Source organism: Ictidomys tridecemlineatus, unplaced genomic scaffold (genome assembly GCF_052094955.1).
Source record: "Ictidomys tridecemlineatus isolate mIctTri1 unplaced genomic scaffold, mIctTri1.hap1 Scaffold_237, whole genome shotgun sequence".
Taxonomy (NCBI): domain Eukaryota; kingdom Metazoa; phylum Chordata; class Mammalia; order Rodentia; family Sciuridae; genus Ictidomys; species Ictidomys tridecemlineatus.
This window is the reverse complement of record NW_027522047.1, coordinates 102,465-128,376: the sequence shown is the minus strand read 5'-3', so window position 1 is coordinate 128,376 and position 25,912 is coordinate 102,465. Positions and strand designations below refer to the sequence as shown.

Sequence of the window (25,912 nt, the reverse complement as noted above, 5' to 3'; positions counted from 1 at the left end):
TTCTGAGGATTAATTCTATAAATTTTCTTTTCTGGTACTTAGGCCTGTACTCACTGTATAACTACAGTCTTTTACACAGGAGGCCGTAGGAGGAAGGGGGATGTTTGTGGAATGATCGTGACATGATTGTGGACCCTTCTTGTATGTGTGCATGAATTTGGGGCCAGAGAATAAGGTAGGTTGTGTCCTGGCAGTGCAGACCATGGCCTACACAGCAAGAATATGGCCCTTGATGAAAGCGTCTACACCCTGGGTCAGAGCTGATTGACATTTTGCATACTAGTCTAGTTTAAAAAATAGGATAGCAAATGTGGCCACATGCATGTTGATTATTTGTCTCTGAAAGAAAAGAAACATTTTAAGGGCAGTTCATATTTCTAAATATAGATGTTTTTTTTCTATGTTTTCTTAAGAAGCCTTCATAAAAGGAGGACAGGTTTCCCAACAACTGATAGTTTTCCTATTGGTGTGCATTTTGGAATCAAACAGTACACTTCCACCAAATTACTTCACTAATCCCCCTGCTGCTATACCAAGTCTCTTGGTGGAGTTTGTGACAATCTCTAGTGCTAGGAGCCACAGCAAAAGTATTACATTCATATGGAAATTGGACTCCCGGAGAGTTCCCATTGGTTGGGGAAGGATGGTAGGAGGGTGTTCCGGGGGAAGTGCAGGCCCCCCCCCTCCGGTAGACACATGTGTGTGGACCGGCTTGCAAGAAATACTGAGTATGGGCCTTACCTCACACTTATGGAATGAGAGTCTTGGGATTAGCACCCAGGCTGAATTTGTAAAGTCTCTCAGGTGTTCAAAATGAGAGTCAAGTTGAAAAACAACTGAGTTCAATCCTATAGAGTCCTCCACTTCAGAGTTTCAGACTCAAATAGATAATCTTAATGCAAACACATCTGCATGAGGACATGTAGTAAGAGAAGGTTCTAGACCAAACACAATAGCCATAGATAACATCAAGGATGGCATGAGAAACAAATGCAAAGATGAAAAAATAAACATAAATTGTCAGGGATGAGAAAAGGCATCTTGGTTTTATTGCATCTGGTTGATAGGAGAAAAGATTCTGCTGTTCATATTTTAAAGTTGTAAATAAGGGCTTCAGCTAGTTCTACTTTGAAAGGTAATGTTTTAACTCTTTCATTATTGTGATGTATTTAAAACCATATAAAATTATACAAAGAAATTATCTAGAATGCATGCAATTTATTTTAAAGCTATACAACATTTCATTCTTATCCCAGAGTTGTGAATAACAAAGTCCTACATAAGACTGCATATGTTGTCCAGCAAAAATTGAAGTATAAGTAATATGCTCTGAACATGTATAAGCATATATTCACAGTCATATTTAAATGAATTCCAAGTGGTCACATATCAAGTGAAAAGAAGTCAAAGATTTACAGTCTGGTAAGGAGAGGTTCTCTGAGGAGCACTCTGTGGAATGCATTTCTCTTGGCAGTAGCTCTGGTGGACTCAATTCAATTCTAATCATATTTCTTTAATCCTGGCCTCTCACTGGGTCAGAACCATTTGATTTCAAGTATTACTATAGGAGACCCAGGGACAATGATTATTGAAAGGTCTATGATAAACTTTCTCTGGAAATTGCTTTTTTTTTTTTATCTTTTGATCATGCTCAGAAACCCTGATTCATCTTGGTCGAAAAGTCCCAGGACTACCTCTATTTCAGCATAGGGGACAAATTGAGTGCAGCTGGTGGTCCTCAGATGGTAAATATGCCAAAAACTCTGTTGAGGGATTTGGGATTTTTTGTTTGTTTGTTTGTTTGTTTTTTGTTGTTTTGTTTTGTTTTGTTTTGTTTTTTAAATCGGCTGCTTAGGAAAGTGCTTAATCAGCTTTGTATATTCTTTGTATCACTTCAGGAAGATTCATCTGGGTAATTTAAGGACATGGTCTGGAAGAGAATTTTCAGAATTGGTAGGATAAACATTTTGAAATCAGATGGTCGAAAGGATCCTGTGGTTAGCCTTCACCTGAGACAATTCTCAACAGGTGGCTCAGTGACAATGATTCAAGGCAGCTTTTAGGTGCTGCCTGTTAACTTAGGATCATTTTGGTATTTGCCAGCAGCTCCCCAGATTCTTTTGTTGTTTGTAGTTTGGGTGTTTACATTTGCAATTATATTTCATAGTGATATTTATTTGATCTCTTTCTTCCAAGGTTTTTACATCCTTTCTGGTCTATTTTTGATTTATTTTTAGATTTTAATTTTTTGGTGCAAGGGATCAAACCTGTGGCCTTGGTTTCAATGTGTCAGGTGATATTTCTAGTGCAGGGTTAAATAGTAAACAGCAGCGACAGCCACATTCTTGTTGTGTTGATCTACATCTGGGCATCACTGTGTTGTTTACCCAATGAAAATGACGAAGGTTGAAGAATGATGAAGGTTGCCATCCCTCTCAGTCCCCAGATCAAGTGACAGTATCAGGTTTTATGTGACAGGACCACTCAGGCATTCCTGGAATAAACTGCAGAATTGACAGTACCATGGAAGCTCAACAAATGTCAGCTACCATTATTTTCTCTTTAGGTTTATATAAATAATATGATTCTTTTATATTTCACACAATGAGGTTGGGGGAACCAAAGGCCTTGGGGCAAAGAAAAGAGCACGAGCCTGGCTGGGCCTAATAAATGCCGCAGTACCTTTTATGAAGTAAATAAATGAATAAACTAATTTCTAGACTGAAAAATCACCACAGTAAACACACCTTGTCTCTCTCTGTATTTATAAATTTTGAGATATATGCCCTGTAAGAAGCATTTTCAAATGTTCTTACAGATTTGTAACTGAGTATTTAAGTGTCAAAGCCAGATGACTAGAGATTTCAACCCTCAGAGAGTCTCACTACCCACTACACTCAGTCTACCAGCCATGAAGACTTTGAAGGGTAGGGGACCCAGGGGAACTCAACCCTGTTGCCCCTTCCCGTGGGTCAGCTCTCTCTGCGATTTGCAGTAGGTCACCTTCCAGACCAGTGATTTGTGCAGGAGAGACAGCAGCTCCTTTTCTTGTTTACTAGACTCAGAAACTGAGACATGTCTTTTTTTTTTCTTTTGTTTTTCTGTTATTTTTAGCAATCAAGAGCTCGAAAAATAAATGGGATATGTATAATCTCAGCTCTTGAATGGATGAGGGGGCAAGCAACAAACCATACTCCCCTCAGCTCGGTATTACCCTACCAGGGAAGGATGGTGTAACTTTGATTTTCTTAAGTTCTGCCAAAGGTTTTGAAGTTGTCCAAACCCAAGCCGCCCTTGGGGTCAGCCTGGGCTTGGCAGGGGGTGCTCACAGACACCGCTTGCACAGCTTTTCCGCGATCGCCTTCTCTTTCTGCAGTCTTCTCCCTCCAGATGGATTATCAAAGTACACCGCAAGGAGAATCTGCTAGAATGTCCAATGACACATTCCATTTCTCAGAAAGATCTTATTATTCTAAAGTACCCTCAGCCTCCAGATGCCCGCCGCTCGAGTTACCTTAGAGCTCGAATCCTCTTAATCAGAAGCGTCCAATTAGACATCGATTGGCAAAGCTCTGCCCCCGTTGTTCAAGAGCCATAAGCTTTTATGTCTGCACCTGAGGAGGGATCCTGCTGCCTGCGCGCCGCCCCGCAGCCTGTGGCTACAGGGTCCCTAGCCCCGCTGCTCCAGGGCCGGGCGGGAAGCTGAAGCCCACAAACGTAGCCTGAGGGTGGAGAAGCCACCGGAGCCCTGGAGCTATGCCGCGCCTCCCTGCCTTGCATGTTTTCCTCATCTGCCCCTGTTCCCCATGGGATCGAGCCAGTCCCAGGGCTTCCGCCTCCACTTTGGGCAGCAAGAAAAGGCGGCCTAGGGCGGGAATGGGGAGTGGATATCGGTCCGGAAGCCCAGCACCTGGACATGGCCAGCACAGATTCAACTCCGGCGGAAAGAGGGAAGGGGCTACCAGGATGCCCGTCCTCCCACCCCCTCGCCGGAGCGTGTCTCCGCCTGCTCTCGAGCTGCCCGGCAGGACCTCAGAGCCCTGTCCTATCTCAGCCCCGGAGCCGCCCCCGAGCTGCGAGGAGGTCAGGTTTAGGAGAGGAAGAGAAGACTGTGTCCGGGTGCCCCGGCTCCGCTCGGCCAGGGAGCAGCTGCCCAGGGCAAGGACCCGCGAAGCGCCGAGCTCCCAGCAGGCAGCTAAGCGGCCGCCGGGCTGTCACTGCCGCCTCCACGGAGCCGCTGCCTCTGCTCCCCGATGGCTCTGGCGACTCCTTCCCCTCCCTCTGCCCGCCCTCTGGCTCAGGATCCGCAGGGATCTCTCTCTCTCTCTCTCTCTTTCTCTCGCCTCACTTCTCTCCTGCCTCCTCTATGCTCTCCTCGCCTCTCCGCCCTTCCCCCTATCTCTTTCTGCCTCCCCCTGGCTCCCTATCACGAGTGCGGAGTTAAGTTCCAACCTGGGGACTTCTCTCGCGTATCAGAGAGCAGCCCCTGCCAGCCCCAAGGGTGACGGTGCTGGGAAGGAAAGGGGACAGGCGAGGAGACAGGAGGTAAGTAGGGCCCGGGTGGCGGGGGTGGGGGATGGGAGATTGGATTGGGATGAGGGGTGAAGACAGTGAATGGGGACGCGGGTTCCGGACTCAGGTCGGACACTAACCGCCAGCCAATGAGGATGCTCCAGTCCCTTCGCCTGCCCCAACCTCTTCACCCCGCCTTAACCCACTCCACTCCACCCTGGCCCGGGGCGGGGGATGAAAATGCTGCTGGGTCTCAGAGCTAGTGATTCTGCAATCTTTGTAATGTTTTGAACGACCAATAAAATAAATAAATAAATAAATAAACAAACAGATAGATAGATAGATAGATAGATAGATAGATAGATAGATAGATAGATAGAAACTGAGACATGTCTACAGGCTGAGGATTATAAATAGAGTGAGAAGCCAGAGACCCCACAAAGGCATGATCTCAACTCACTCCAAGGTATACAGGTGTGTGGGGAATGGAGGAGAGACTAGGCAACAAGAGAGGAATGGCAGCAAAAAAAAAAAAAAAAAAAATGACATTCCCACTGAGGTCTGCCAGTGAAGGAAATGAAGATATTAGTTTACCAGGAAACTCTGTTATATTCTTGAGCCTGGTTATCTTACCATGTTTAAAGGCAGGTGAAAGTATTTTTTATTTAGAAACTGTTATAATAAGTTATACTTAAATTAAATTTATTATTATATGCATGATGGGGTGTAAAGTGATGTTAATGATTTTACAAATAATTAAATCAAGATAATTAACATATGTCACCTTGTGTGAAGGTATTTCAAAGTGTATAAATACGCACCCCTATTATTTAATAGTGGTTAAGAGCCTTTCCTTGATAATCTAACAACTCTATGTGTGAGCTCCAGCTCTGTCAGTTATAGGTTGTGTGATCTTGAGCCAGTATATTAATTAAGCCTTCATTTTCATATGTGTAAAGCAGCAATAATACACCACCCTCCTTCTTAAGGTGCTTGTGTAGATGAAATGAGAAAATGTACATGGAAGTACCATGGAAGCTCAACAAATGTCAGCTACCATTATTTTCTCTTTAGGTTTCTATAAATAATGTGACTCTTTTTATACTTCACACAATGTGGGGGGGGGATCCAAGGCCTTGGGGCAGAGAAAAGAGCTATTTATATCCCTGTAGTTTTTAATGATGTTGAGAACTGTAATACAACTTCCTATAAAATACATTTTGGCTCAAAGCCAAGGGAGGTGTGATTCATAATGTTGAAAAGTGTATGCCTCTTGGCCTTGAATAAAGTCTAAGTGACCACAAATTCAGATGAGACATGAGTCTTTAAAATAGATTGTTTACAAAAATTACACATTTAAAAAAAATTATATATATATGCCAAGGTCTCGGCTTGGCACCAGAATCACAAGCCACCACACACCTTTGTAGGTTCAAACAGCAATTCTTTATTCCCGCTCTCACACCGCCTCCACACAGGTCCAGGGGCAAACCCATTCTGCTGTCTGCCCGCACAAACCTACCCCACGAGGCTATCTCCAAATCCCATTTTAATCTCTCGAGAACTCAACGGGAACAAGCAGCAGGAACACCCTAATCCCAGCAATAATCTTCAACCTCTAACTTCCCTAAAACCCATTATCTTAAACTGGCAATGCCTTAAACTCAAGGAACCGGTTACTTCCTCAAACCTGATCAGCTCTAAACCCGGATCCGCCTTGGTCCTTGAGCAAGGTCACCTTATTAAAGCATGTATGCAATGTTCCATCAAATGTCCTCTAAGCAGCATGGGGTATGCTTGGCAAGGAAATTTCGATGCGTCATTCCTACTTGGTAATGGCCCTCAGCATATATATATATATATATATATATATATATATATATATATATATATATATATATATAATCAGCTATAAAATGATCATGCAAAGCAATATTCAGTACTAGTGAATATAATATGCATATACTAATATAGACATTTAGGCTTTTTTCATATTGTATTCTATTTTAAACACATTAGTCAAAATCTAGAAGAGGAAAATTTCAAACATAAAAAGGACACTTATTGGAATAGCAAGTGAAATATTTAGCTTACAATATGACACATTCATGAAGCCCATGGGTCAGCACACTTTTTTTTTTTTTTGGTAACAGGATAGTAAATCCTTTAGAATTTTCAGACTGGTAGTTCTCTGTCCCAACTACTCAACTCTGGTGTTTTAGCAAGAAAGCGATTACAGACAACTTATAAAATAAATTAGTGTGATTGTGTTACCATACAATATTGTTTATATTGGCTTGTGATGCTAAGGCTGGAAGACCTCATGATTCTCAAAGCCAGCTTCAGCAAAAGCAAGGTGCTAAGAAACTCACTGAGACACTGTCTCTAAATAAAATACAAAATAGGGCTGCGGATGTGGCTCAGTGCCCCAAAGTTTAATCACCAGTATCCCCTATTGGAACAAACAAACAAACAAACAAAAATAAGTGGCAGGCCAGATATAGCCTGTGAGTTTTGTGTTACCTTTATTAAATATATATGTGTGTGTGTGAACTGTTAACAAATGAAGATGATTGTGTGAATATATTGGTATGTTATATTCATGTAATATGTTACAAGTATTTAATGTTTAAATCTTATACATATTATAAAAAGCTTCAAACTATATTGGGCTCTTTCCTTTCACAGCTACAGCTGCAGCCAGAAGGAAGCTGAGGCTTCAGAAGAGGCTTGCCTCTAGTGTCCTCTGCTGTGGCTAAAAGAAGATCTGGTTGGATCCCAGTGAGACCAATGTAATGTCCAAGGCCAACTATCAGATCTGGATCAGATCTGGAAGCTGATCAAAAATGGCTGATCATCCACAAAACAGTGACTATCCATTATGGGGCTGCATGTCAGAAAAATACCTTGGCTCCCCAGAGGCACAGACATGTGGGCATAGTTAAGCAGAAGAGTACAGCTAATGCTCCAATGCAGGAGAAGGTCACCTTCATGCAGAGGATGCAGATTCTGTGTAGGCTGCTCAGAGATACCGTGAATCTAACATTGACGACCACATATATCACAGCCTCTACCTGAAGGTAAAGGGCAATGTGTACAAAAACAAGTGGATCCTCATGGAGGATATCCACAAGCTGAAGGCAGATAAGGCTGACAAGAAGCTTCTGGCTGACCAGGCTGAGACCTGCAGGTATAAGAACAAGGAAGCACATAAGTGCTAGGAGGAGTGCTCCAGGCCAAGGAGGTGGACATCATACAGACTCTGTCCAAGGAGGAATAGACCAAGAAATAAAGCTCCCCTCTTGTGTTTGTATATAGTGGCCTTGGTGATAACATAAATACTCCTTGGACTATAAACAAACTTTATCTGTTAAAAAAATAAAAACTGTATTGTACCAAATTTTTAGAAGTTAGAAGTTTTCTAAATCATCCTTTTTACAATAAAAGAAATACAATTAATCTGGTCTTTGATTTGTGAGGTTTAAAGAAGTCATGTTACTTGTGTTAAAACCAGTAATAGTTCATCACTCTGCAAATATTTCTGCTCTGTTGCTCTGTTACTTTGATTTTTTTTAATCTTCAACATCATTCTGAATTTTGTTCACCATTACATAAAATGTTCAAATTTTCAGCATTGAATTTTATTGGAAATGTATAATTGTCTTGTTGAAACTCATGTCCTGAAAGACTATGGACATATTTAAAAAGCTAAATAATGAAATGCAACTAAAAATAATATTCAGAAAGAACTTTAAGTGCATCCTGATGATGGTCACTGGTAAAAACTGGCAAAAACAAAAATCTTAGTACAAGAATATGTAAATATAGTTGGAAACCTTTGGCTGATATGGAAAAATATTAGAAAATGAAGCTGTCAATTGTCATTTGGAAAACAAAAGCTATGCTTAATAGAGGACAACTTTTTTTTAAGTCAAGCTTTTTTTTTACAACCATATAATTTATATGGTAAAGATTTTATTTTAACAATTGTGGTTAGAAATACTATATCTATACTTAAGCACTTAGCTCCAGTCTAGAAAATGAAGTAGCTTCTGGCTAATTCTATCAGTTTGACAACTGTATTTTGTTGAAGATGAACTAAAAGAGACTGGTTTCTCATTATGGGAATGAAAAATCAATGGAACTTTAAATCATCACACTGTCTTTATAAGTTCCAAAACACAAAATGTAGTGATGTGCATAATGAGCTCAAGAGGCTTAGAGAACATCATGGCCTGTTTGGGCCACAATATTTTCTGCACTCAGAAAGCAGTTCAAGAATTTGAAACTGAGCAAGATCTAGAGATGTATTGAATTCTTTTTTTCAAGAGGACTTTGGTTCAAGGGCAAGAACTTAATGTTTCCTGACAAAAGAGACAAGTGCCCCCCGCCCTCTCTCTCTTTCTTTCTTTCTGTACTATGAACTGAACCCAGGGGTGATTTACCACAGACCTACATCCCCAAACCTTTTTATTTTGAGTTCTCCCTAAATTGCCCATGCTGCCCTTGAACTTGAGATTCCCCTACTTCACTGGGATTACAAATGTTTGTCACTGTACCTGGTGTGTGCCAATTACTTTTACAAACCAAACTTGAATGGCATTTAATTAAATATCCAATTTTGATTTCGTACATGCATAACCTTGTAGATCAACAAAGTTTGTTGGAGTTTGTTGAGTGAGATGAAAAGTGCTTAGGATAGTATCTGACCTAATAAATTCTCAGTGCACTTTATCATTACCTTGTTAATATCAACATTTCTTATTGTGTACTGTATATCTTGGGATAGTGGAACAGTGCACCTTGATACTTGTCTGACAGTTTTGCCACTAGCCATGTTCACAGCCCACAATCCTCTTCCCTGCCACCTGGTCCTTCTCCAACATCCTTGGGCAGTGGTTTGCAGATAGGTGCACACCAGCATCACTTGCAGGTTCATCATCTCATCTGACCTCCTTCTTCACCTGGGGCTGCTGATCTCTCTTCCTTGTTTCCCATGCAGTGCTCCTGTGATTTGCTGTCCTGGTCCCTTTTCCACATTGATAGAAGGGAGCTGAGCCATGGTGGTTGGATGGTAACCACCAGAGCATTTATACAGTCCTGCAGAACTTCTAACACCATGAAGAGTGCAGGCTCTGCAATCAGCTGCCTGGGTGCTTGTTCAGCTCCTGCTCGAGTTCTACCCTGGGCAAGTCCATTGCTCTAGACCTACCTGCCTTCCTCTGTCAAGACAGACTCCTATATGGATCTATATTGTCATGTGGTGTTGATGATCTACTAAGGAATGGGCTTAGAAATACCTGGCATATAATAAGCAGTCAAAATTAAAAATTTTAATTTATCTTTTTTAATATTCCTCATTATGAGCCCTAGATCTTGTGACAGTAAAATAAATGGAAGCTAGCTGGGTTCAAATTCTGACTGAACAATTCATTGGGAGTACAATTTGGAGCACATTATTAAACTAAATCAGCCTGTTAGGCTATAGGATTAATAATACCTACTTCGTAACACATAGTTGTTATAAAAATAAATAAGATAAATGGAATTAAGCACTTTGTATAATGGCCAGCATGGAATAAATAGGAATTACTAAACTTCAGTGCAGTGGTTTATAGACCTTATGATTACTGATACCAGACTGCAGATCAAAGTTATTATACAGGGCCCTATTTTCATATATCAATTGGAATTTAGCTCTACTAGTATCTAGAACTGAGTAGCAACAAATAATTTTTTTAATAACCATAAATTACTTTTTTATTTTAATAAATATTAAAATTTTAATAAAAATATTAAAATTTAATAAAATAAGAATATTTATTAATTATTAAAAATTTAATAAAAATAATAAATGTATATACTGCATCTTTAAGTAATGAACTTTGCTCTCTGGGTTTCTTTCCATTCCACCTTAAAGTGCATTAATTAAAAAATAATGAACCACTTCTTTATCATTATTGTTCAAAAAAGTAAAAATAATATTAACATGAAGACACTAATCCACTACCATTAGTACTGCAATCTGGCAGATTAACTTAACATCCTGCTCTATTTAATACTATCCAGCAGAAGAAAATATCTAATTTTGATTTTAAACACACTCACAAACAAAAAAAAGGAAACAAAACAATCTCACCATGGACCTCTGACAAAGGTTTGCTACAGCTGCCGGGATCAGGGTGTGGTGAGGGACAAGGGTGCTGGGATCCCAGGAAAGGCTTCTGGGATCCTGGAGGGTCAGGTGAGAGGGTGAAGGCCTGCTAGGGAGGAGCAGGTGAGGGCAGGGCCTCCCTCCAATTTAGGAAATGACAGCCCTTGGTCTTGTGATTCTGGCAGCTTATTCAGTGGCTGTAAAGCCTCATCTGTCTGAAATCAAAGGCATATGCAGAAATCTACTCCCAACATAGGGTGAGTCCTTGGAGAAGCTGGCTGGGCTTCTTTCTGGAGAGTTTCTCTGAGATATCAACAATGGAAAAACAACCCAAAATTGACAGAAGACCTGCAGGAAATGTCACTCTCTTGCTTCTCCCTTTACTGGGACACTGCCTCCGGGAAGGCCAGACTGGTTCCAAGCACAGGGGTCCTCCTTCTTTGCGAGCAACCATGGCATTGTTAGTAGTCCAGAGGAGTGGCTGGTGGTATCTGCTCCAGGAGGCCCAGCTGGGGTCCCCTCCACCCAGGGTGGAGGCCATGGCTACTTCTCCACAGTTCTCTGTAAGGCTTTCAGCCCTGCCCCATGGGAGAACATACACAAAATGGCAACCACCCAGCAGCCTGCATGCTGCCTTACCTCCTAAGGTCTGGCTCCTAACAACAACCTCTTCCCTCCCGGGAGGGTTTTTGCCCTACCAAGGTTGGGCAGGAACCAGAAGAACAGTTTCTCTGTTTTGCCAAGACTGGGACATGGGCTTACTCAACCCCAAATCCCTTTTGTCAAGTGTCATGAGGGCAAAGTCCACACAGTGGAAACCAAACAAAATGACATGCTCATGGAGGGGGAGAATGGGAAGCCAAATACAAAACAAAACACCCCTCCACAGAGAACAACAGAAAAGCTCACCCAACACTCCTTCTGTTCCCATGTGAGGCTGACCCCCCAGGGAGCCCAAGCAACCCCTAAAATAAAACCCAAACCAAAAACCTGAATTGTAAATCCAAACCAACAAACCCTTCCTGAAACATGCAAAGGAACTGCTTACTCAGAAATATCCCAAATAGTCTGTGATGATGATCCAGAGCATGATGGTTTCCCCTACCTTCTAAACTGGAGAATTGTATTTTCCATGCAGTACCCCAAGGAGAGCAAACTCTCTTCTCAAGGCCAGGGCAATAACAGCTAAGAAGGTAGTTCTTGCTGGCACCTGGGAACTGTGTTTTCTTTAACTCCCAGGCACAGACAGTGGCCTGGCCCAGGGAGAGATGTGAGCTCATGAGACAACTCCAAGTCCCAGGGACTGTGGGGTCTTCATATGCACCCAGCCATGGTGGATGGTGGCAATTCCTGAGAAAGAACATGATCCGCAAACATGGATAAGGACAATATAAGGGCTACCTCTGGTGACAACATGGTAGCCACCAAAACAGCCAAACGAGCAGGATGCTGGAGGCCCCCCTATGACCACATCTCTTCCAGATTTGTAGCAAAGGCACAATTGGGGTTTCCAAGATGGCCTGTCCCAAATGACATGTAGTCCATCAATGAAGAAACCATGGTGCACCATAGGTCCCAGCTTTCTCATGTCTGGATTCCAGGTCATTCCCTTCCCTATTCAATGTATCCTACCTTCCAGGCAATAGCTGGAAGGTGGGCCATCTTTCAGGTCCCGCATCTGTAGGGTTTAATATTGTCCTTCCCCTCTGGTTGACGGTGTTGAGCACCTACACCCATCTCTCGATCTTCTCCAGGCTGTCTGACTTGCCTCATTCTGCCTGCTCTTTAACACATCCTGCTCTTTTCCAGGGGTGTTAGGCTGCTCATTCTCATCATGTACCAAGTAGTGGGAAGGGGCCCAGCCCTCTAGCTCCCCAAACCTCACATACCACTAGCCACTCTCCTGATTTTCCAGCACCTGCACCTCCACTCCAGCAGGGAAACTGATCTCTGAGTCCTGGATCTTCTGGGAGGTGCTACATGTTACATAGGAGGTGGCTGGCCCTTCCTACTCCTTCTTAGGGATACATGGGAGAGCAGTGGCTGGGAGGATAATGATGTCGGCTGAGCCTCTCCTGGTCCCCCTTCATTGGGCCCTTCAGAGGCTATGTGTGGGGTAAGCTCTGAATCCTCATTCCTAGGGTCCTTAGGGCCCTTCCTCCTGGAGCTGGCCTGTGGGTCTCAGTTGGCATCCTAAAGTGCTGATGTCCATCTTCTCTTGACTCTGTGACTCTGCAAGTTCAGGAAGGGCTTAGGCTGGACAGATGGCTTGGCCTGGACACAGGAGGTGATCCCAGCCCTCATATCAGTGTCCTTCCCCTGGCCCTGACATTGGGAGTGCCACGAATGCCTGCATCCTAGGCAAAGCATGGCTTCAGACCACCACTGTTCTTTGAAAAGGAGGAAGAGGAGGAGGATGAGGAGCAGGTGGTGTTGATGGTGATGGATGAAGAAAAGGAGGCCAAGGAGTGGTTCTTCTCCGGTTTGGCCTGGCATTCTTTTCTGTCTTGAGCTTTAGGAGTGATGATGACTTGGGGAAGCCTCACTTGGGGGAGTTTTTCTTGGCAAGGAACAATGAGGAGCCCCCTGTGGAGTCACTGTCCCCAGAGGAGCCTCTGGTCGACAGGGTGTCCTCTCCATATGGCCAGAAGCCCTCATTCTCATCCCTGGTCTCCTCTTCTAGGGCCAAGTTTTCTGAAGGCTCACCCACCTTGAAGCGGGCCACTGCAGGGAGGAGGCATGTGAGGGTCTATGGGGCTGGGCAGGCTTATGGTCTCCTGAGCCTCTGTCCTCTGTGTGCTCCTCACTCAGCTCTGGTTCAGAGTCAAAGCCAAAGGTGGGGATGACATACTCAGGCTCCTCTTACTTGAGCTTCAGAAGGGAATCCTGGCTCTTGTTGGCACCCACAGGGGCCTCCTTGTTCTCCTTGAGCTTGCTGAGGGGTATTGGCGGCAGGACTTTGGACTGTGTCAATATGTTCCTGCGGCTTCTCAGGTTGTGTCGCAGTCTGGCTAGGCACAGAATAACCAAGCTGCCACACAGCATTGTAGGTTCAAAACAGGAACTCTTTTATTCTACACACTCCCAAGAATGCCAAGCACACAGCCTTCTCCTGGGACACACCACCCCAACCAGAAAACCCTCCTCTGGAAATCCCTCCTCCCACACTTCCCCAACCAATGGGAACTCTCTGGGAATCCCAGCAAGACCTCCAAACTAGCAGGCTTAGAACTCCAAAGTACCAGGCCAAGGCAGACAGCAGGGGTCTAATATACAATTGAATACACAGCTTAACATAAACATTATCATCTCAATGGCTTGCTGGAATCACCTCTCAACCACTCCCTACTGGCAAAAGTGCCACTCATCATTCCCACTCAGCTATGGCTCTCAGCAATATGGGTCTTTGCAGTGCAGGGTCCAGCAGAGGTCACAGCTGGGTGTGGTCACAGTGATGCAATAGGCAGCAGGGACAGCAGACTACCATGCACCATGGGGCACCTAGAAGAGCATGTCCCTACACTGGTCCACAGTGGAAGCAGCCACTGTGAGTGTCAAAGTCACAATTGTGCCTTTCCCACTTTTCCCACTGTTTCTTAATTAGAAAACACAAGGATGTTGGACTTGCTTTATGTTTGCATATGGAGTGACCAGGAGAGAACAGCAAACACAAAACCATCAATTGCAAAATGAAACACACCTATCCCACTCCTTGAGTTATGCCTGAATGACTTAATGTGACACAGCCACATTAATGTTTATAGCAGCTCAACTCACAATAGCTAAACTATGGAAGAAACCTAGGTGCTCTTTAGCAGATGAAATGGAAAAGAAAATGTGGTATATATACACAATGGACTATTACTCAGACATAAAAAAGAACAAAGTTATGACATTGGCAAAATAAGCTAATCCCAAAGAACCAGAGGCTGAATGTTTTCTCTGATTTGTGGATGCTAATTCACAAAAACGGGGGAGGGTGCCTAAGGAAGAATAGAAGGGCTTTGGATTAGACAAAGGGAAGGGAGGTGGCATGGGAGTAGGAGGGATAGTAGAATGAATCAGACATTATGAGCTTATGTGCATATATGATTACATGACCAGTGTAATTCTACAACACGTACAGCTGGAAGAATGAGAAGTTATACTCCATTTATGTATGATGTATCCAAATACCATCTACTGTCATATAAAACTAATCGACTCTGGATGGGTACAGTCATGTCCAGTAGAACCGTGGAGAGATTTTTGGAGCCAAGTGGAATGACTGCCTAAGTAACCCAGAGGAAAGCAGCCTCAGAATGACCCTCTGGAGGGTGAGAATAACTGTGCGGTGGGTGTGGGAGAAGAAGCAGCGCAGAGTCAGGAGGAGCCTGAGCTCAGTCCAAGTGGGGGTGGGGGTCTCTTCACCCTGGAGCCTCCCTTTGACCAACCGCCTTGGCCCAAGTCCTTTCTGCGTCACAGGTTCCATCCACACGTCACAAAGGCTAAACTCCAGTTCAGCCTTTGGTCCAAGGAGGAGCTGGCTTCTCAGCCAAGCTGCTCTGTGCTGACCAGCGTCGGACTAGTGTGGACTTCTGCCTAGTGACGAGCCCCGTGCCCTCCATGGGCAGTCTTCTCACCAAGCGCGGTCGCAGGCTGCGCTGCAGGGCCCTGGTGGCCCGTCAAACTCCCCTACGCCTCGCCCGGGAGGCTCCCTCTCCTCACAGGGACCACCCCGCTGCACCTACCGCTCCCCCCAGCCCTGCCAGCAGGCGCTTCCTCCAGGATCCCCGACCTCGGGGGCCTCCTGCTGCTGGCAGGGACAGAGGCCTGCTCCTCTGTCGGGGGATCCTGCTGCCCGCGTCCTGGGGGCTGTTCCCCAAAAAGCCGGTGCTATCGAGGAACAACTCCCGGATGTTCGGCCCCTGGACAGCAGTAAGGATCCCCCCTCCTGGGCGCTGGCCACTCCTCCTGCCTCCAGTTCCTCAGCTCATCCATCAAGCTGAGGGGCCCATGACAGCTGCTCGCTGCCCTCTTGGTGCAGCTAAAGAAGCTGAGCTCAGGGCCCAGGAACATCCAGAAAACAGCAAGATCCATCAGGAGGAGGAGCAGGAGGAGGAGGAGGAGAAGGAGGAGGAGGGGGACGAGGAGAAGCTGGAGGAGAAAGAAGAGAAGCTGGAGAAGGAGAAGGACGAGGAGGAAGAGGAGAAGGAGGAGGAGGAGGAGGAGAAGGAGGAGGAGGAGGAGGAGGAGGAGGAGCTGAAGGAGGAGGAGAAGGACGAGGAGGAGAAGAAGACGGAGGAGGTCACTCGGGGAGACCTCAGTGCCCTGGAGGCCAGTTCTAGGCCCCCAGAGGGAAATAGTGTTCTCGAGAGGCCCCCCGTGTCACCCAAGAAGTGGATCTGCCTGTCTGCCTCCCCATCCATCCAGGGAGAGCAGGGCCTGAAGCCCACCTGTGTTCTATCCCAGGGTTGGCCCTCACTAACTGCTGCTTCCAGGAGGCCGCATAAAAGAAAGCTGCTCATGACAGTGGCCCTGCCATCACTGATTGCCTGGCATCAGGATGGGCTGCCCCCACCTGCAAAGCGGCCACTTTTATGTTCAAAAGGCACCCTGAGGTGGGTTCAGAGTGCCAGAAGTAACCACGTGAAGCCTGAGACACAGGTCGCCCAGGGCGGAAGAGAGGCTCTGGAGGACTGCACCACCACTGTCCATTCATCCTCCCCACCTGCAGGCCCTACCTGGAATGCAGGCCCCCTCCCCCCACCCACTGACCCCTCCCCCATCTCAATGGAATTGGAGCCTGCTGAGCCCCTGAACCTACCCATCCCTCCACCTTCCCCCTCATCTAATATTCCACTGCCTCTTCCCAGGAAACCTCCTTCTCCCTTCAGCCCCAGTCCCCATGTTGGAATTACCCCTAATGTGTTTCACCTTCCCACACCTCCTACCCAGGTCCCTTTCCCCTCCAATCCTACCTCTTCCAGAATGGAATCCCCAACCCCCATGTGCATAGATCCTCCTCCTCCTCCTCCTTCTCCTTTTCCTCTTCCTCCCCCTCCCCCTCCTTCTCCTTGTCCTCCTCCTCCTCCTCTTCCATTTCCTTCTCCTCTTCCTTCACTTTTTTCTCCTGCTCCTCCTCCCCCCCTCCTCCTCCCCCTCCTCCTTCTCCTTGTCCTACTCCCTCTCTTCCTCCTCATTCCCCTTCTCCTTCTCCTTTTCCTCCTCCTTCTCCTCCTCCTCCTCCTCCTCCTCCTTTTCCCTCTCCCCCTTCTCCATTTCCACTTCCTTCTGCTCCTATTCCTCCTCCTCCTCCTCCCCTTCCTGCTCCTCCTCCTAGTGTTCCCTCTCCTTTGGCTGCTCCTCCTGCTGCTCCTCTTCCTCCTCCTCCTCATTCCTTCCCAAGACCCACTCCTGTCCCTTCCACCCCAAACCCCAATACCCAGGGCCAGCACTCCACTAGGAGTGTCCCTCCCACCCTAATAGCCATTACATCGGCTCACCTTCCCCAGAATCCCGCTGTGCTGCCTGAGGACATGGCCTTGGACACCACTCCCCCTTCCATGGCGGTCATTTTGTCCTCTCCTGCATCCAATGACAGCAATGTCCATGGCCATAGGCAGCACAGGCAGCCAACAAAGGGACCAGTCCTCCACAGCCCTGCTGCTCCTCTTCCTCCTTCTCCTCATTCCTTCCCAAGACCCACTCCTGTCCCTTCCACCCCAAACCCCAATACCCAGGGCCAGCACTCCACTAGGAGTGTCCCTCCCACCCTAAGAGCCATGTCATCGACTCACCTTTCCCAAAATCCCGCTGTGCTGCCTGAGGACACGGCCATGGACACCACTCCCCCTTCCATGGCCGTCATTTTGTCCTCTCCTGCATCCAGTGACAGCAATGTCCATGGCCATAGGCAGCACAGGCAGCCAGCAAAGGTACCAGTCCTCCCCAGCCCTGCTGCTCCTCTTCCTCCTCCTCCTCATTCCTTCCCAAGACCCACTCCTGTCCCTTCCACCCCAAACTCCAATACCCAGCGCCGGCACTCCACTAGGAGTGTCCCTCCCACCCAAATAGCCATGTCATCGGCTCACCTTTCCCAAAATCCCGCTGTGCTGCCTGAGGACATGGCCATGGACACCACTCCCCCTTCCATGGCGGTCATTTTGTCTTCTCCTACATCCAGTGACAGCAATGTCCATGGCCATAGGCAGCACAGGCAGCCAGCAAAGGGACCAGTCCTCCCCAGCCCCCCAACCGTTCAGTTCTCCCAACCCAACCCCAATCTGGCCCATTCCATTGTCCCACCACCCACCCCTCAGCCTGCTTCTAGGAACCCTGCTGAACAGCAAAGAGCCTCTCTTCCGAATGCCCCCACGCTTACCACGCTGCCAGTGCAGGACCACTCACCGGCCTCCACTCTGGCACAGAGGGCATCAGCACCACCAACCTCTCAGGCTACCAGTGAAGAGCCCATGGATACAACCCCTCCTTCGAAGGCTGTCAAGTTCTAGTCACCTCCTGCCTGCCAAGTTCTTAGACTGACTCAATTTGGTAAGCAGGGCAGACACGTTGACAGCTATTTGTATATTGTAGGCCTGGTGCCACATATTTGCGATTTGTTGGCTTTTCACATAATAGCTGAAGACATAATCACCAATGAAGCAGTGCATATGTGTACGCGCACACACACACACACTCACACACACACATACACAGAAATACCACAGTGTTTGTCTCTAAGTTTCAGAAGTAGGCAAACTTGAAAATTTTCTGAAACTATAAAGGAGACTAAAGAGATGTGATAAGTGTATGAACTGTGGGAGCCTGGACTTAAATCAAGCATGGAGGATGACAACAGGACAACTAAGAAATTGGGCTATAGACTAGAGGAAAGTATTGTGTCAATGTTAGTTTCCTGAATGTAGGAATTTTCCAGGGTTATGGGAGAGAATGTGCTGTCCTGGACAATTCACAGCACATAAAGGCATTAAGTGCACAGGGGTAGGAGACACAAATACTCTTCTCAAACTGTTCAGAAAGGTTGAATTAGGGAAAGAGGCAAGATAAAGTACATGTGGCAAAATGTGAAAAGTCTGTGACTCCTCCTAGACATTCCAAAGAACTCTCATGGAGAGACAGGAAATAAAGTTTGTCCAGGCAGTTTCAGTGGTCTTCCCTCCCCCACTAGGAAGAAAAGTTTGGCATTCATTTGCAAACACACTTCAATATTTCACATGTATAGATGAATCTTTCAACTATTATAATATAGACCTGTCTCCCTCATTAATGATGTGTTAAAAATCTGTAAAAGCTGTTTGCTCAACAAGATTAGTTCAACAAGATTGATTAGATCAATTAGGAAAGAATTCCCATATGGAATTCTCTTAACAGTATTTCTAAAGTTTGAAAATCCTGCAGAGTAAAAAATATCTAAAATTACTATAAAGAGTAAATAACAATGGATTGGAACTGATGTAACAATGACTGCAGATTGCGTTTACATAGAAAAACAGAATTGGGCTTTACAGGAGGAAATGTGAGCAGGCCAGAAACAGGGCAGCAATGAAGTTACGTAAGTTGTCAAGAGTTTGATAGCACCATGATGTTGATCATAAAACTGTTCCATGACGTGTGTCCTCATGAGAACCCTGAGGTGCCCGTTTCCATGACTCTGTACACTATGCTTTGCTTTGCTTCACATTCTCTATATTGAAAAAGCTGGAGTAAAGCAGCTTTCTATTTTCTCAAAAAGATTAAATTTAATCTCAATTAAAGGAAGACCTTTCTAACATGTGGGACATGAGTAGTCACATTGGGCCTGGCCTTGTGATCCTTAGGTGGCGTATTTATCATCAAATATAGCAGTTGACCTTGTGGGGAGGATCAGTATTCAGGGTCAGTACCAAGCAGCAGAGAACTCAGCCCATCACAGGTTGAAAGCAGAGCACTGCAGCACCAAGGGAATGAGGTTCTTGACTCAGCTAACCATTGGTGAATTAGGCTAAGGCTTGTTGAATATTTGTTGATACTTGCCCTCAACTAGCTTTGAACTATGAATAAGTATATCTGAGCAGCTGGCTCCAACAGAGGGCAAGATGGAAGCACCCAGTAGAGAATACTATGAACCAATGTTCTTTTCCCTGGAAGTGTCTTTCTTACTCTGATTTTTCTACTCCTTCCCATGTGCAGGCCCCACCTCCTTGGCCATAAAACTGAACTCACCACCTGGACTGGCCCATCAGGAAACTCAAACTTCCCCAAAGAAACAAAGCATTCAAGGTGGAGAGGTGTTCCATATGGAGACCACCCAAGTGGAGGAAGGGGAAAAGAAAATCAGACACACTGGCGTGAGAACTGGTCCACACTGTTTATTTTTTGCATTAGCTTCAACCAAAGGAGGAACGGTAGTTTTATTGTCTCAGTGAGACCCTCGATATCATTCATTGTCTTCTGAAGAGACTACTGGTCACTGCGGAATAGAAGAAAAGATACTCATGCTCAAATTCCATTCCACTGTAAAGTGCACAAAAAGAGTACTACCACATGAAAAATTCATGTGTCAGGAAAAAGAATTCTTGAAAGAATGATCATGCTCAAATTCCATTCCACTGTAAAGTGCACAAAAAGAGTACTACCACATGAAAAATTCATGTGTCAGGAAAAAGAATTCTTGAAAGAATGATCACAATTTTTATTAGATGTTTTCGCCATGAGTCATTTATTCCCTTTATGATTTTTTTTTTATATCTGGGGAACTAAAGCAGAACTTGCAAATGAGAAAAGTTAACATTCTTCACTTTTAATAAATATGGGTGTGTTTTATAAACTAATTCATAGATCTTACATCTTATTAGCTTCATCTCTTTAATTCCAGTCTGAAAACAAGAATAACTGCTCAATAAACTTAAGATAATACTACTAAACTGAATAAAAAACAGATTAATAAGATTTCATCAGTTCATCTGTCAAATCAGTACTTAGGAATTAATTGTGGATTGTAAATTTCATTTTAGTTTATTTACTACTATATATTTGGGTGCTTCCCTATGATTTTGATCTAAATATATAAGGAAATAATATTTTTAGATTGCTATAATAAAATCTGTCAAAGTTATGTTTATTTTTATGGTAATGTCTTTCTCTTCCATTTCAAAGTGTGAGGGAAAAGAAATTTATCTCTTCAAATTCTATTTTATGTTTTGTGGCAAAATGTGAAAAGTCTGTGACTCCTCCTAGACATTCCAAATAACTGTCATGGAGAGGCAGGAAATAAAGTTTGTCCAGGCAATTTCAGTCTTCTTCCCTCCCCGACTAGGAAGAAAATTTTGCATTCATTTGCAAATATACTGACTTCAATATTTCACATGTGTCTATGAATATTTCAACTATTATAATATAGATCTCTCTCTCTCATTAATGATGTGTTAAAATCTTAAAAAGCTGTTTGCTCAACAAAATTGGTCAACAAGATTTGTTAGATCAATAAGAAAGGCCATATCGGGATTCTCTTAAGAGTCTTATGACATTTCTAAAGTTTAAAAATCCTACAGAATAAAAAACATCTAAATTTAGTATAAATAATAAATAACTGTGGATTCGAACTAATGTAAGAATGAATGAAAGTAGAATTGGGCTTTACAGGAGGAAATGTGACCAGTCCAGAAACAGGGCAGCAATGAAGTTATGTAAGTTGTCAAGAGTTTGATAGCACTATGACTTTGACCATGAAACTGTTCCATGATGCGTGCTCTAATGAGAACCCTGAGGTGCCCGTTTCCATGACTCTGTACACTATGCTTTGCTTTGCTTCACATTCTCTACATTGAAGAACCTGGAGTAGAGCAGCTTTCTATTTCTCAAAAACATTCCATTTAATTTCAATTGGAGGAAGACCTTTCTAACATGTGGGACATGAGTAGTCACATTGGGTTTGGCCTTCTGATCCTCAGGTGGGGTGTTTGTTATCAAATATAGCAGTTGTCCTTGAAGAGGATCAGTATTCAGGGTAAGTACCAAGCATCAGAGAACTCAGCCCATCACAGGTTGAAAGTAGAGCACTGCAGCACCAAGGGAATAAGGACGCTGCTCTTTTACATCCACTCTCCAACAGTTTTCATTTTCAATCAGAGTACTTAAGTAGGAATGATTGTTCTTCCAATGGTAATGTCCAGTTATTTGTTCTCTCAAGAGCAATGCATACCAATTGTAGCATAAAATATTTTGCTTTGAGTTTTTCTATTACATTGAACCTTTATAGTGTCATACACTCTGTGCAAAACATCACATCATTTCATGTAAATTTCACAATTCTCTGAACTAGACATTATGAGTCCCATTTTACATGTTCATAAAATGAGCTTTACGGAGGGAAGCTTCATTACTTTTCTTCCAAAGACACTCAGTGGTAAGAAAGAGCAGAGGTGATTACAAATCTGATTCCAAATCCATAATGATTAACCTGTATACTCAACAAACTTTACAACATGGACTTGCTGAAAAGAGGCTTATAAACTGCTTTATGCAGAGTTTGTAATTAGGCATTCAAAATATGCTACCATCCATTCAGTAACCATGTGTGCCAAATGTCTTGTAGGACCATGACAATGAAATAACTTGTTGAAATTAATCATGGAATAAATACAGAGCAAGAAATGCAAAGAAGAGATATTGTTACCGATTATTTAAAATTAGTATGAAAAGTACATTTTAAAAGGAACTAACAAACTGTAATAATATTCAAAATGCGATATTTGAGTCCTATTTGTGCTTAGCAAAAAACTAAATCAACACTGTTTCCAAATACTATGACTTCTCTGAGGATAAACTTAAATTTATTATTGTGAATGTTATTCAAACCAGAGCTCCATTAGGCATCAGATATTTCAAAATATTTGATTTCCTCTTAAACACTAACCCTGTGCCTTCCATTTCTGATTTCATCTTCAGCATTAACCCTGTCCCTTCATTAAAGGAAGTTCAGTGAAGTTCAATGCCCCCCCAAATTACTGAAAAATATTAAATTCAATTTTTTAAAGGTCTGAAAGAAAGAAGAGTTTAATAAGATGATGAACTTGGTTTTTGTCCCTCTCATCATTTCCTTGAAGGATTTTAACTAGCTAACCATTTTTAATTAGGCAAAGGTTTGTTGAATTTTGTTGATACTTGCCCTGAACTAGCTTTGAACTATGAATAAATATACCTGAGCAGCTAGCTATGACAGAGGGCAAGATGGAAGCTCCCAACAGAGAATAATATGAACCAATGTTCTTTTTCCTGGAAGTGTCTTTCTCTGATTTTTCTACTCCTTCTCATTTGCAGGCCCCACCTCCTTTGCCATAGGACTGAACTCACCACCTGGACTGGCCCATCAGGGAACTAAAACTTACCCAAAGTACCAAAGGATTCAAGGTGGACACTTGTTCCATATGGGGACCACACAAGTCCTGCAGTGGCCGACTGCTGTGAAAGAGAAGTGTCTCTCCATCTGACATCAAGAACTAAACAAGTCAGGTGTATATGCCAAATGTCTTCTTTGATATAAGGAGGGCAACAAAGAATAGAACAGGGAGGAAGTGCATGAGAAGAAGACCACCATTAAATAGGGATGAGAGGGGGCAGGGAAAGGGGGAGAAAAGGGAAATTGCATGGAAATGGAAGGAGACCCTCATTGTTATACAAAATTACATATAAGAGGAAGTGAGGGGGAATTGAAAAGAAAACAAGGAAGAGAAATGAATTACAGTAGATGGGTTGGAGAGAGAAGATGGGAGGGGAGGGAAGTGGGGATAGTAGAGGATAGGAAAGGCAACCCATATAATCCCTTGGTGCATGGATGGCAAGTGCTCATAAATGGAGTGACCATGGTTCTGGAAGATGATACTTTCAGTACAGGCTGCCATCCTGCTTCATGACCACCAAGTGAAAATGTCCTTGCCTAGTCTGTGCACATTTGGGGAGGAAAGAGAATTTTGTATTGTCATTCTCTAAATGAATACATTACCTTGACAAATTGTCTGACCACCTTGTTTACTTTTGATCAAGGATCTCATGAAACTAATGATGTAGAAAAGAATCCTTTGGTAGCTGCTACTATCCCTATATTCCTCGTGATGATACACCTCATATGCATACTATGTGGCTTTCACCTGCAGTGTCTTAGGCATATCTGTTCTTGAACAATATATCTGGTGCTGCAGAAAGGGAAACAATGAGACTGTTAATGCCCTGGGGTGCAGCTCAGTGGTAGAGCACCTGCCTGCCTTGCACAAGGCCCAGGTTTCAGTTCCCAGCCCCATGAAATAGAATGTTATTCTTATTGTGGACTAAGAACTTGAAAATATATTTTCAAAGAGTAGATGGAAGTCTGATCAGGGCCAATCACTCACCCCTGCCCACCCCAACTTCCTTCTTCAACTGTGCCCATTCTTCAACTGTGGACTATGTCATATGTATATACTTTTCCCCCCCCCAGGACTGGGGATGGAACCCAAGACCTCATGCATGCTAGGCAAGCACTCTGTCACTGAGCTACATCCCCTGCCCTGTACGTACTTTTATTATCAAGCATTCTCCACATCTGTGCTACCTAATTCTAGGAAATACTTTTCATTTCATTGCTTCACATGAGCTCAGAGAGTCTTTCAAGAATAACCAAAACTTAAGTTTCAATAGGTGAGGGCTTGGTAGACTTGGGCATATAATTCTTGAAGTCTCCAAGGAAACATCAGTTCCCAACTCTTTGCAGACATGGTATCATTCTGCATTCCCACTTCTTGCCTGAAGACCATAAACAAGAACATGGTTCCTAAGCTATAGAACTCAATGTGGTTCTGTTACAAAACACAGAGACTTGATTGGCCTTTGTCTTGGCACAGTAGCTCCAAGCTTGGAAGAAATACACCACAATGAGACATTAGATCTTGCAGCATTATTTCATCCCATTTGTACATTTTCTCTGTGATTTTGCAATCTTAGAGCATCTGAATAAGAGGTGGCAAAAGTCAGGGTTATAGATTTCCTGCTGGCATTGTTACAGATTATGAAAATGGAAAAACAATAGAGGCTCATACAATATGGCCTAGAATGGTAACATTTTCAAAAATACCATACTTTAAACATTTCTGTCAGGCCCCAAAGGAAAATTGTTTAATATGGTTTGGGTTTCAATTTGAGATGTCACATTGATGGACTGATATGGGTGGGAGGTTTGGGACTGAGGGTTATTTTGTTATTTACTAATAAATGAGATTACTTCATCACAAAAATATATCACAGCATTTCATTTTAATATTTGGCTTAGAAAAATTGGTGCTTCCCAACAGATGACAAAGTCCAATTTCTCATGCTATTGTAAAGATTGTTTTTTGTTTTTTTTCATTTGTTTTCAGACAGAAAAGAGACTCTTCTGAGCTGCTCCCCACATAGAATCTGAGTTGCTTTTTGTTTCCATATGGAGTATTGTTTTCCTCTCGGTGACATATGCAATGTTCAAGTGAATTGGCTACTGAGACATAAAGTGATTCATGAGGTCCCCTGAACCATTTGCTCTGAGGACACATCATGTCCTCCTGCAGATCCAGAAAGTGCCCAGAAATCCACAAAAAATATGCTGAAACCAAGCAGCTTCATTATAAATGGCACTACCTAGTCACCAAGCTGTGTCATCTCTTGCCATTTAAAATGAACAGGTGTTATTTTTGCTCTGAACTGGATTGCAAAACATCTAATTTTTTTTAGCTCTTTTTTGCCAGTTAAAATCCCATGAACAACAATACCTGAGCTACTTGCCAGAGTGCCAGAAATATTTGTTCTCCAAATCAAGCATGTAAGGATCTCAGAAGGTGAAGGATTTAGTCTGGCAGCATTGAAAGAATGGACTGGAAGGAGGGCCAGAGTTTCAAGGTGTTGGTCACTAAGAACCAACCTGTTGTGGCCACTCTGATTTCTCAGGGTGGGCCTGCAGTTAGAGAAGGCAGCTGTAAAAGGGTAATGGAGGTGTCATAGTTTCTGAGTGACAGATCACTATATATATATTTTTTACCCAGGTAACTCCCTACTCCTGAATTCTGCCATGCAACCAGACCTGACAGTGAGCCGAACATACAGTGGTCCCATCTGTCTACAGGACCTGCTGGACAAGGAACTCCTGACACAGTCCTCCCTCTTCAACCCTTTGTCGGACATCAAAGTCAAAGTGCAGAGCTCAATCATGGTTTCTTTGGGAGTGTCTGAGAGAGCCGAGTGCCACGGCAAGAATCACTCTGG

At 43.8% G+C, this 25,912-nt stretch overlaps 2 pseudogenes; one reads left to right on the top strand and one right to left on the bottom strand.

Moving 5' to 3' along the window:
- The first annotated feature begins 3,876 nt into the window (after positions 1 to 3,876).
- LOC144373117 (large ribosomal subunit protein eL19 pseudogene) lies at positions 3,877 to 7,804 on the top strand (annotated as a pseudogene).
- A 4,490-nt stretch (positions 7,805 to 12,294) lies between these two features.
- On the bottom strand, positions 12,295 to 13,711 carry LOC144373116 (SH3 and PX domain-containing protein 2A pseudogene; annotated as a pseudogene).
- Between the last annotated feature and the right edge of the window lie 12,201 nt (positions 13,712 to 25,912).